We start from the raw sequence: 14,039 nt of genomic DNA, 5'->3' as shown, positions 1-14,039 counted from the left end.
AAACCAGTAGACACTTGTTTTATGAAAAAGACAAACATTCTTTCTGCTTCTGACACATAATCAGAAAATCAATCATAGTCATAATAAAGTTCCCCCTAAATTCATGCAATAAATAAATGCGATGATACGATTTCTGAGAAAATAGATCAATCTAGGTAATCGTGTAGTCAAATCACCGTCTCTTCAGCTTCTCAAGACTTTATAAAATTACTCAATCTGTGTAATTCAGTAGAACGGTTTGGTTGACTTGATTCTTCAACTTCTTCATCATTAAATGCAACATGTCTATAAATAATATGACAAGTGTTAAGAAAGCAGTAATTCGATATGTCGGACTCAAGTAATTCGGATGCCTGTAGCAGCACTCATGTCTTGGTAACACAAGAGTCATTACCACATCTGGAAGCTTTGAAGAGAACCATAGAAGAATATGTCTGGATAAAAGTTATGACCGTATGGTTCAAAGTGCAAGAGCTACAACATGTGTATCAGAATTGCTTGACTACTACTACTGCTCAAAGGGCAAGAGCAAGAAAGTACAAACGGGAGTTTGAGGTTGATCACGTCTCTGAGCTTGCTACTGACAGAGTTCTGCTTCAGATGATGCTTTGGAAGGAGTGACATCTTCTTGAGAAAATTTCCAGCACATAGTCCTTTAAAAGGATTAGGAGTCATGAGTTGAATAACTGGATTTCTGAGTGGCAGGATTCTGTAGATACTCAATTGTGTACTGTAACCTGGTTTCGATTACACTCAAGATGAAATAACAGTGTTTATCTTAAATTGTCTTCTTATTCTTCTGCAAATAGAACATAGTTAACACAAAATTTATAATAACATTAATAAAATCAAGTTAAATCAATTATACCTAATATATTTCGAAAGTAAGAAAACTTATTCTCAGGCAGAGGTTTAGTAAAGATATCTGCTGCTTGCTGATCAGTAAGGACATATTCCAGACGAATGTTCTTCTTCTGCGCATGGTCTCTGTTAAAATGATGTCTGATATCTATGTGCTTCGTTCTGGAATGTAGTACTGGATTATGCTAATAGATATAGCACTGGTATTATCACAGAATATGGGTGATTCAGAAGCTTGAACTCCATATTCCATTAGTTGTTGTATCCAAAGCAATTGAGAACAGCAGCTTCCAGCAGCAAGGTATTCTGCTTCTGCAGTAGACGTAGCTATGAAAGTCTGCTTTTTACTAAACCATGAGATCAACCTATCACCAAAAAATTGACAAAGACCACTGGTGCTTTTTTCTGTCCAGTTTACAACATGCATAGTCAGCATCTGAATATCCAATAAGATTGAAAGATGAGTCCTTAGGATACCATAAGCCGATATTTTGAGTACCCTTTAAATATTTCAGAATGCGTTTCGCAGTAATATAGTGTGATTGCTTAGGGTTAGACTGAAATCTTGCACAAATACAGACAACAAACATAATATCTGGTCTGCTGGCAGTAAGATATAATAATGAGCCAATAAGACCATGATACTGAGTTACTTCTACTGAAATTCCACTTTCATCTTTATCAAGTTTAATAGATGAGCTCATTGGAGTAGAAGAAGCAGAGCATGTTTCCATGCCATACTTCTTCAGTAGTTCTTTAGTATACTTAGCCTGATTTATAAAGATTCTTGCTTCCAGTTGCTTGATCTGCAATCCTAGGAAGAATGTTAATTCTCCCATCATGCTCATTTCGAACTGATCCTGCATTAACTTAGCAAACTTTTCACACAGCTTGGGGTTGGTTGACCCAAAGATGATGTCATCAACATAAATCTGAACTAAAAGAATATGCTTATTTTTGGTGAATGTGAATAAAGTTTTATCAACAGTGCTGATAGTAAAGTCATGATTAACCAGAAATTGTGAAAGAGTGTCATACCATGCTCTAGGTGCCTGTTTCAAACCATATAGTGCTTTATGTAATTTAAAGACATGGTGAGGTGAGAAGTGATCGATAAAACCTGGTGGTTGTTCGACGTAAACCTCTTCTTGCAGTAGTCTGTTTAGAAAATCACTCTTCACATCCATCTGATAGACTTTAATATTTTTGAAGGCAGCAAAAGCTAAAAATATTCTGATAGCTTCAAGCCTTGCTACTGGTGCAAAGGTCTCATCATAATCTATTCCTTCTTCTTGTCTGAAAACTTGAGCCACCAGTCTTGCTTTATTTCTGACTACATTGTCTTCTTCATTTAGTTTGTTTCTGAATACCCATCGAGTACCAATGACTGCTTGATGAGTTGGCCTAGGTACCAGAAACCATACTTCATTTCTTTTAAATTGATTTAGCTCTTCTTGCATTGCTTCAATCCAGCTGGGATCCAGAAGAGCTTCTTCAATTTTCTTTGGTTCATCCTGAGAAATGAAAGCAGCATGCATATATTCATTAAGCATTTGTCTTCTAGTTCTCAATGGGCTGCTGGATTTCCAATAACCAAGGATGGAGGGTGAGATTTTCTCCAAATAAAAGGGTTTAAAGAAATTTCTTCCTGATTTAAGGAGTTTGGATCATGTTCAGTCAAAGCAGTAGTAGGTGCTGAAATATCAACTACTGGTTCTGGCACATCCTGTGTCTGTTCTACTGGTTCCACCACAGGGATGTCTGGTTATGGATTTTGAGTATCCTTAACTCTTGGTTCTGTGTCATCTTCACTGTCCAATTCCGGATGAATCCTGTCTAACCTGTTGCTCAGATTTGATTTGTTAGAAATTTCAGGAGTACTACTATCTTCATCGAATATAACATGAATAGATTCTTCAACATTGAGAGTTCTGTTATTGAAAATCCTAAATGCTTTGCTTACTGCTGAATATCCAAGAAATAGTCCAGCATCTGATTTTGAATCAAATGCAGACAACTAATTTTTACTATTATTGTGCACAAAGCATCTGCAACCAAATACATGAAAATAAGATACATCAGGCTTACTCCCTTTCCATATTTCATATGGAGTCTGATTATGTCTTTTGTTTATCATAGTCCTATTTTGAGTATAGCAAGCTGTATTGATTGCTTCTGCCCAGAAGCGCTGAGAGATGTCTGTATCTGCTAGCATTGTTCTAGCTGCTTCTTTAAGAGTTCTGTTTCTTCTCTCAGCGACTCCATTTTGTTGAGGCGTTCTGGCAGCTGAATATTCATGATGTATTCCCTGTTCATCCAAGTATGACTCAAGAACTCTGTTAGTAAACTCAGTACCCCGATCACTTCTGATTTTAATGATGGAAACTGATTTTTCATTTTGAATCTTTTTCAGAAGCTTGATCAGGAGGCTACTGGTTTGATCTTTTCCAGCAAGAAATATTACCCAAGAAAATCTAGAAAAGTCATCAACAACAACAAGAGTATACTTCATTCCCCCTAAGCTCATGATAGGGATTAGACCGAATAAATCCATATGCAATAATTCTAAACATCTTGATGTTGATTTACTACCTTTATTCTTGAAGCTAGATCTTACTTGTTTATCACGTTGACATGCAGTGCAAACATGATTCTTAACAAAGCTAATTTCAGGTAAACCATGAACTAAATTCTGTTTCTTGAGATTACTAATCGACTTGAAATTTAGATGATTTAATCTTTTGTGCCATAACCATTGTTTATCACTGAGAGATGCAACTAAACATGTGGGAACATTAACATGATTTATATTCCATGATACTCTGTAGGTGTTGTCTTCCCTCTTCCCAGTTAATACCATAGAGTCATTTGCATCTTTAACTGTGCAAGTGTGCTTCTGAAAAGCTACTAAATAACCATTGTCACACAGTTGACTGATACTGATCAGGTTAAAACAAAGATTTTCAACTAAGAGCACATCATTTATGATAATATTACCATTGATAATCTTAACCTTACCCACGGTTTTACCTTTTGAGTTGTCCTCAAAGGTTATTTTTGGTCCAGTACAACTCATTACTTCTGATAGTAGATTCTTCTGTCCAGTCATATGTCTGGCACATCCACTGTCCAGATACCATATAGAGCTGCTGATCTTGGTTTTCTTCTTATCTTCTTGCAAACACAAATTTTAGTAAATGGTACCCAGTCTATGTGGGTCCAAGCCTTATCAGTCGCTTAGGAATCCGCACTTGTACAATCTTTGGAGATTTTGTACTTCGAGTATCCACAGGGGTGTGTGCAATGGGAGGTCTGTTATTTCTAATAGTATGCGTTTTAGAAAGTTGTTCTTCCTTCTGTTTTTGTTGTCTGGTCTGTATCTCTTCTGAACAGGTCTACAATTATAGTACTGGTAGTTTCTAACCTTCATAGAGGGTTGTTCTCCTGAGTTGAATCTTCTACTAGATCCAGCACTCTGGTTAATTCTGCTCTTAGGTTTAATATAACCCAGACCATAATGGTTCCTTCTGTTCGTATGATTTACAGGCTTTTCAACTCTAACAGTTGGTACTTCTGGTTCATATACCACACTGGACTTAACAAAGTGAATGAATTTCCCTTTGTCATTTCAGAAGTGCATTCATTGTTACTGAAACCGAGACCACTCTTGTCTCCAATAGTCTTTGTAACTCATGCATCTTCTCCAAAGAAATAGAAGATTTGTTCCATGCATTTACCAGTAGTGAAAGCTTTTGATTCTCAGATCTCATAGTCTGGTATTCTGCATTTACTCTTTCATTCTCGGCTTTCAACTTATTTATCTCAACTTTTAGATCATTACAGCTGTTTTCTTGCAAGCAAGTAAACTTACTGATATGATCTTTTAATTTTTGATTTTCACTCTTAACTTCCTTTAATGATTGAGAAAGTCTCGGGTACTCTTCCATCATGTCATGCAGTGCATTAACCAAATCAGTTCGTGTGAATTCATTAGAGTCAAAGTCAAATACCTCTCCAGATGTCGAGGTTGATTCAGTATCTGCCATGAGACATTTAGTCTCTTCTGCATCGCTGTCACTGGATTGACTTTCTGTTTCAGAAGATTCAGAGCTAGATTCCGCCCACTTGGACTTGCTTTCCTCAGCGACCATAGCTTTACGATCTCTTCTGGACTTCTTATCATTTCGCTTGTGGTCCTTCTTCTTTTAATCATCTTTCTTGGGCTTTGGGCAATCAGCAATGAAGTGCCCAATCTTTCCGCAGTTAAAACATTCCATATCACCAGATGATGATTCCTTTCTAAAATTCCGATTAGGATTCTGGTAGGCTCTGTGATTTTTCTTCATGAATCTTGAGAATTTCTTCACAAATAAAGACATTGCATCGTTGCTAAGTTGTTCAGCAGTTCTGTCAGAGGTACTTTCAACAGCAATAGTAAGTGATGCACTTGGAATAACTGCAGTAGGGGTAGCAGCAGTAACTGTAGCAGCAAGAGCCTTGGTAGGTTGATTTAATGAGGACTCTTCTCCGCTTCTCACTTCTAGTTCAAACTCATAGGCCTTTAAATCAGCAAACAAGTCGTGTAACTCCAACTTGTTCAAGTCTTTAGAGACTCTTATGGTCATAGTCTTTACATCCCATTCTCTGGGTAGAGCTCTCATCATCTTGAGTGCTATTTCTCTATTGTTATGCTCTTTACCCAGAGCCGCCAGCTCATTGACCAAGCTGCTGAAACGTTCATCAAACTCATTTAGAATTTCACCAGCTTTCATTTTTAAATTCTCAAACTTCTGCATTGCTACAGACATTTTATTTTCTTTCGTCTGCTCATTTCCTTCACATATTTGAATGAGCTTCTCCCATATTTCTTTTGCAGTAGAACACATTTTGATCTTGCTAAAGGTGTTCTTATCAAGAGTTTTATACAGTATGTCCTTTGCAACATTATCAAGATTGGCCTTCTTCTTATCTTCACTGGTCCATTCACTTCTTGGTTTTTCAACCATCTGTGGTGCACCATCGGTAACAGCAACATCTGTGTTAGGCTTTAATATCTTCAGTGGACCATCTGTGATGACATACCATATGTCATCATCATGCACTGCAAGGTGAGCTTGCATTCTAATCTTCCAGTCGTCAAAGTCTTCTTTAGAGAACATAGGGACCTTGCTGAAGTGTGCCATCTGTTGTAGATTTTCTCGAACAAGACTAACATACTCCGATACCAATTGTTGGGGATCGATGTAGAGTTTAGAGGGGGGTGAATAAACTCAACTCCTTTTTCTCAAACCTTTTTAGGTAAAGAAGATGCTAAAATCCTGCTAGAGATAATGGCTTGTCTTGTTGTGTATACTTCCTGCAGATTACAACAATGAGTGTGGAAACAATCCGATGGAGTAAGTGAAAACAGTAAATAACATGAGGCAGTAGACAGTAGTTGTTTATGGAAGTTCGAAGATAAGATCTTCTACGTCTCCCCTTCTTCTGTTTCCAGAAGGTATCACTAAAAGACTTTGGATATTACAGTATAACACTTGTATACACCCACTTCAGCAGGGCTTACCTTTTGCCTATTGAAACTCTCAGCTTCTCAACACAACTGAAATACAATACAGTGATGTTCTGGAAAAGACTCTTTTCCAGATTACAAACTCTTCTCAACAAGATATAAATATTTGAGTGGTCTTAAAGAGTGTAAGAAACAATAGCACAAGATAATCTCAATCAGATTTGATATATACTATGAAGTGTGTGCTGCTTTTCTAATAGTTGAGCTAGAAGATATTTAACGATTCGCGATTTGCTCGAAAACGTCAGATCTCTGTGTCTTCTATATGGGTTTATTCCATATATATAAGTAACTTGAGTCCAACGTCTATAATCAGATATTGTCTCCTGTCTTCTGATATAATCAGATTTATTAACGAAATGAGTTCCTGCAGAAAAGCTTCAGAACAATCAGTCTTGTTTTATACTAAAATCGGTAAAGCGTATTAAATGACTTCGTACAGTAATTAATGCTGCAATTAATACTTGTACTAGGTAAAGTAACGGTAACATTTAAGGCTGATTTCGTCAAGATGTTAAATCCCATTAAGTCATATCTTCTGCTTCTGATTCTATATCCGTTTGATAAACTTAGTGCTTCTTCTGATTTTCTATTCAGTTAAAACTGATTACTGCTTCTGGTTTATCAATATGTTAAGTTCTGCTTTTCATTTGTCTACTGTTTTTAACGAAGGATCTGCTGGTTTGATTTTCATCGCCACAATTAATTTAGATCTATCATAAATTGATGAATTCAATATGAATTAATGTCCAAAATAAATTAAGATGTATAATGAATTAAAAAAATAAAAAATTATTCATTTAATTTATTAAATTAAATGAACAAATGTATATTAGAAAATTTACAATTAGAAGTCATATATTTATATGTACTAGTAGCAAATCATGTGCGTTGCACGTGGGTAACAAACTTAAGTACACTATGAATATTGATTCTAAATTTGCAAATGAGTGTATACATATAATTTTTCACAAATTATTCAATAACAAATATTATTTCACAACTTATCTATCATTTAAAACAATCATATTTAGTTTCTTTCAGTATGATTTTTGAATCTTTCAGTATTTTTTTCATCTTTTTATTTTATTTTTCTTGCTTCTTTCTTCAATCAAATTCAGCAATCATATCATCATATCTAATTTCTATGTTTCTTTTTCGTCGATGGATTTGGTTTTGATTAATATCTTTGTTGCTTGCGTATTTTTTCCTACGGTCTTCTTATTTTGTTTATTTGAGTCGTTTACGCTTCGGGTCTAACTCCATTTTTTTTAAGTCTTACTCGGTTTCTCTACATATTATATTATATATATTATATCTATTTTACATTTGGAACTGAAGGATCGTTTGTTGGGCATCTTTAGGATGCTTCAAACAAAATATTCTCCAATGAGCTGCAATAGCTCGTGTTCTAAGAATATAAACACTGATGAATTAAATCGAGTTTGGTTGAAAACCAAGCGGAAGAAACTCGAAATAATCCTTCGTGAAGAAGACTGTTATATTAGAAAACATTGTATCTTATGTAAACCGAATAACCGAAAAGGGACATATTAATTTTTGCATTCATCAGTTCAGTTATGGAGACAATTGAACTGACGGATACTCTAACTGATCCAAACAATTTGAAAACAATAGTTAAACAGTTAAATACACAAGATATGTTTATGAATGCTTGGAGACTTCAACTGCTCCTACGTCACCGCTTCTACCGCCTCTGGTAAGATCCACTAGAAGACTTTGATTTATACAACTCTTTGTACAAATCCGCTCAACTAGGACTTACACCACTGCCTAAACTGAACTTCTAGACTAGACTGAAGGCAGCACATTCAAGTCAACACTTCTTTAATGTCTATGTGAGAAAGACTACATACACAAGTTTAACGTATTTATGCAAGACTGTATTTGAGTGAATGAAAGTATTTGTGTGTGAGAACTGAACAAGGATGTTCTCACACACTGAGGGAAATAGGCTTCTAATCTAAGCTGATATAACTGTGAAGAGTTCCCTCTTGGCTGATTGCTTCTGAAAGCTGATGTGCAATGAGCGTGCCCTTTCTTTTCTCTCGTATATGCTTAAAACTTTTTCACTTATTATTCTTGTTCTTGTTGTGGTTGTTGTTTTTGAGTCTTCACTGATCTTCTCTTTATATAAGCGGGAAAATTGATCGTACAGTGAGAATCATAAGTTGTATCCGTTGCATCTTGAATTCGTTTCTTGGAATTTGTGTCTCGACTTTTCGACTGCCCTTCTGAAACGTTTTGTCTTTAATGATCTGATGCAACATCCATTATTGTCCTTTGACTGGATAATGGCTTTGTACCTTCACGTACAACTGGATTCCACTTGAGAGAGTTTGTCTTCATCCATAACTTAAAGATTCTGATTGATGCTTCGAACTGGTCAGTTGAACTGATTTTTTAGTTGGGCTGGTGAAATCAGCTGACTCGTCAGTGGAACTGATTTCACTCTTGTTCAGTTGGACTGATCAGCTGTGTTTCTTCATCAGTTGAACACTCCTTCGGCTGGCCAGGCTTCTGAGGTTCTCCTACTGAACCACCTATCAACTGGACAATCAGCTGGACTGCTCAATTGACGTAATCTATTAGACTGATTCATTTTGTGCGATCATTTGAGTCTTCAATTTGCGATGTCAACATCCCGTGAGTGATCCTAGATGCTGCACACTAAGGTAGATTATTAGTAACACAATTAACAAGTTTTGTTATCATCAAAATCATGATTGCGAACTTAAAAAGTTCCAACAGGAACAGAATTAAGTGTATGAATTAATTGTTAATCAAAAAGAATATACACCTGAATTTTGAAGTATAACGAATAGAAAAAACTTGAAAAAATGTAATGATTAAAATAAAGGTGATGTTTAATTATTTTTAAAATTATTGATATAATTACTTGATATGAAATTTAGGAGAAATCACATGAAAATTCATGAGCAGATAATATATTAGGAAAAAAACTCTCTCGGGGTAAGAGATGTAGATAGATATTTTATTATGGAGACAAAATAATTCATCATGGTAAACGTCCAAAATATAAATATATTTTCTTCCTTTTAAAAAAATTAATGAGACACCTTCTAATCTTTAGGTACAAATATTAATAGTTCAAAACTTAGTAAATGTGTTTTTAGAATTAAGTCACAACATTATAAAAATAGTAACAAAAAATAATGCAATTTTATTGAGTTAGAGCTCAATTACTCTTGTTTTTAGTTCCCATCATATGTTCTTACATTACATGTACTCTTGTAAATTATACAAGGATGATCCAAGTTCGGTCAAAACTATTCTCTCAAATTTCATTTGCAAATATTGGTTCATATGATGTGGAGTTTCCATTGGGTTCGAGTGTGAGAACCACGATTTTTGACATATAATTATTTATTTAATTATAGGCATGTATAAAAAAATATTTTTGAATTCGTAAAAATAATAAATTCAAAACTATTAAATAATACATAATATTCTAAGTTTTCAATAAATACACGAGGATTCAACATGATATGGGTGGAATCCCAACATGCGATAAGTTTATGGCCCTTACACGGCGTGATTGTAACTGTTATATGGCATAACCCTTTTATAGGAGTAAAAATTAGGGACTGATATTAGTAAAACATGGAAAGTAGAGAAATTTCAGTATTTATCCCAATTTGATGTTTATGTTTATGCTCATGATATATGTTATACGGACTATGTTATGTAAGATATAATTTTTTTCGAAGATCATGTGTTTGTTATGTATGTACTCGAATGAACCCCACTTGTTGAGTGACAGCCATATGAGTCACATTCTTACTCTCCTTCCCCAGATAAGTCCGAAGAACAAGTTGATGAAGAGGAACAAGAGGAATTTTGGGGCTAGTGACAAAGGCGACCCCTGAAGATTGTTGCGTTTATTTTAATTCAAGTTGTAAGACGTTTTCGCAAATTATTTCATTTCATGTATTTAGATGTTTTTATGTTTTAAAGACAATGTCGATTATGATATATATACTGGTTGGCTAAATTTTGATATACGCGGCTTGTTGTTTTCAATTGTATGATTGTAAAACAATGTCAGTATTGACTAACCTCGAGCTCGGGTGTAACACAGGGTTTGGGTCTGAGTCCGAGTTTTATAAATAGATATAGGAGAACGTCCTTTGTAATAAGTTTAACCTTGTCCAACCTCGTATTTCGAGCAACATATCTTGTTATGCATTATTGATGAGAAAATGCGCAACCTCATATTTCGAGAACAAGGCAAGAAATTGATTTTCAATTCTTGTTTCTAAATTCCAAAAGCATAATGTCATTGGTATTTATTGATAAAGTAATAAATAAGATTCCTCCTAAAATAAAGGCATCTAAAACTCTAATGCAACAAAAAATATTCTCCTTTCCAAAAGTTTTCCCAATTTTCTTTCTTAAATTAATGTTAATTACATAATAATCGCCAATCATAGGTATATTTAAAGAATAATCATCATTAATTAATAAAATAATAACAATAAAGTTGTGACTTGTGTGTGTGAGTGGTTGGCTAATTATTACCACTCATATTCTCTTCCCACTTTAATAATTAAATAAATAAAAAAACATAACTAGGTTGGTTTTAAAATACATTAGATAATTCCATTTTTCAACAACCTATGGACCTAAACTCATAATCAGTAATACTTAAAATCTGTAAATCTTTAGCATAATATGATATTTTCCTTTTTTTAAAGAAAAAAGATTCTCAAAATGTCAGCTAAATAATTTTATTTTGAAAATTACGAGAGATTTCTGCAGAAATTGTTTAATGTTGTGTTTAGAGTAGGATGCGTGAATCTATATATATTAATTTAAGACAAATAAAGTTGACTGTGGAGCCGACAAATCTTATGTGGATTCATGGGGATCTAGTACACATGTATAAATCAACAATTAATTTTACGTTTTTTTTTAAAAAAAACTTTTTCCCAACTACTATTTTTAGTTCTCAACAGTTTTATTTACAAATAATTAATGTAATTTTTATATAATAATTACAGATTTTGGAGAGGCAATGGGCATGGGACTTAGGGTATGTTTGGTATGGGTGATAAACAAATGATAGATTTTTAAACACATGTTTATCTCATTTTTTATTGGTCCAATTAATCAAGAAAGTCATGATAAAAAAAAAATATTTGGGTGAAAAGACATCTCATTGTTTTGGGAGGATTGATAATCCAATTCCTAAAATATAAAGTAAATTACCATTTTACCCACAATTGATGGTTTATATATATTTTTTTATTTGCACACACATCACATAAATAATTTCATATGAAACTAAATAAAATTTAAAAAATAGAGAAAAAATAAATAGAAATCCACGTATCATCGTCTGCGCTTGAAAAAATAGAGAAAAAAATGAGATAAAATGAAAAATCATATTAATTTTTATTAAAAAAATAAGTTATCAGATAAATACATAATCTATAATTTAAAATTTTATAAAATATTTATTTATTAATAGCTGAACACATGATTTTGAAAACATTGCTACAAATATCATTTTATATACCAAATTGTCATCAATATCAGTTTAGGGTATTTTTGTCTCAACAACAAAAAATGTAAAATTTATCATACTCATTAAAATCTTACCAAACAAAATATTCTTCATCACTACACATTATATATCTTTACCTTAAGTTTTGTCATCAATCCAATTAGTTATCCTATCCTACACACCAAATATAGCCTTAAGATATTATAATCAAAATGGTTGGAATATTTTTGTCGGAAAAAATGTTTGAGATTTAATATATTGTGTGACTTTAGAAAATAAAATAAAATATTTTGTGTGCATGTCACAAGAAATTGTTTCTTGAAAAATTTTCAAAAACTAAAAATTAAATTATGAGAGAATGATCCTAAAATGTCTTATAATTTGTGCTTAGGGTATCTTTTATTTGGTTGGTATTTTTTTATTAATTCTGATAATAATAAAAAATTTAAAAAAATTGCGCTCGTGTGTGTGTGTGTATATATATATATATATTGGGAAACCTGCTTATATATTTATTAATTTATTGTGGCATTTAGCGAGCGAAATGTTTGACCTCTCTGCATTTTGTGGGAAATGGGAAGAGTATTAATTATAGAACAAGTATCTATTTTTTAAAGATGTTTTGTCTTATTGGCAAATCTTGATTCCAATTTCTCTAATCTTGATGCTATTTTCAAGTTTAAAATTATTTATTTTACCTTTATATTTTTATTTTTATTTACAATCATTTTACAATTACACCTTGATTCATTATTTTATTTTTTATATTTTGAACACAAAGTCATTCATTCTTTTTCCAAGGAGAAAGATTCTCCACAGGTAGAGGACAAATTGATTACATGATGAGATGAGATAAGTGTTATACTAAATACATGTATTTTCAAGAGTTTGGTTAGGTTCAATAAAATGGTTGTAGGAGATTTAAATTATTTTTTTACAATCTTGGTCTTTTTTTAGACGTGCCGCTGACGTGTGTAATGTCTGTCTAATCAATATTTTCAATGAATAATGATTAAAAGTATCAAAAATTCAAAGATATATGACAAAGACTGAAAGCTGACAAATGACCAAAATCGTAATGAGATAAATATATAATTAAGATTAAAAATTTAATTAAATAAATCGTATATATTATTATTACCACATATTTCAAATTCAAATATATATGACTCAAACCCCATGTTTTGATTTGAATCGATCGTATATATATTCATCATCCATGACATCGTAATAATCATCTTACAGACCATTTTCATTGAAGGATATCACAAAATATTCTTTCTCGATCAAATTGTTTATTCTTTAGCAGACAAAGAAATCAAAGAGCGTGGAGAATTCATGTGTGATGCGAAGAATTCACGTAACTTATAATTATTTTCTGCAGTTCACCTATTATATTATGTGATCTTGAAAAGAAACATATCCCTAATAAAGAGAATTTGTATAAATATAGTATATTTCACATTGGAATTCGATATTTTTAACAAGTAATGAATTAATCAGTTGTATTTGTTGATTTTTACTTTTGGTTTTGTAAAAAATAAATTTGCATTTTTAGTTTCGTAACTTGCAATTTTTTTATCATGTTAATGATGTTTTTGTATTTTATAGTCTTTTAACTTGCATTTTTTTCTTCATTTTTGGTCATGTTAAGGATGAATTTATATTTTTAGTCTTTTAGCTTGAATTTTGTTTTTTTTTTTTTCATTTTTTGTCCATTTTTTATCGGAGTTTGTCTTGTCTGCCGAAATTGTTTATATGGGGACGTAGCTGCTGACATGAATTTTTGGAAGTAAACTTGCATATGTGTCGTGATTTTTTTAAATATTATTTGGAAAGAAACACGATAGACTCTGGTAAAAAAATAAAAATGAAAAAAATACTGAGTTACAAGACTAAAAATGCAAATTCAGCTTTAATATGACCAAAAATGAAAAAAAAAACATGCAAATTACTGAACTAAATTGCAAGTGTACCGTTAACACGACTAAAAAAAAAGAAAAATAAAACAGGTAATGTAAAAAGAATAAAATACAAATTATTTTTTTCATGATCAAA

This window comes from Primulina tabacum, chromosome 15, assembly GCF_025594145.1.
Source record: "Primulina tabacum isolate GXHZ01 chromosome 15, ASM2559414v2, whole genome shotgun sequence".
NCBI classification, from domain to species: Eukaryota; Viridiplantae; Streptophyta; class Magnoliopsida; order Lamiales; family Gesneriaceae; genus Primulina; species Primulina tabacum.
The sequence above is the reverse complement of the archived record's forward strand: the minus strand, read 5'-3'. Positions refer to the sequence as shown.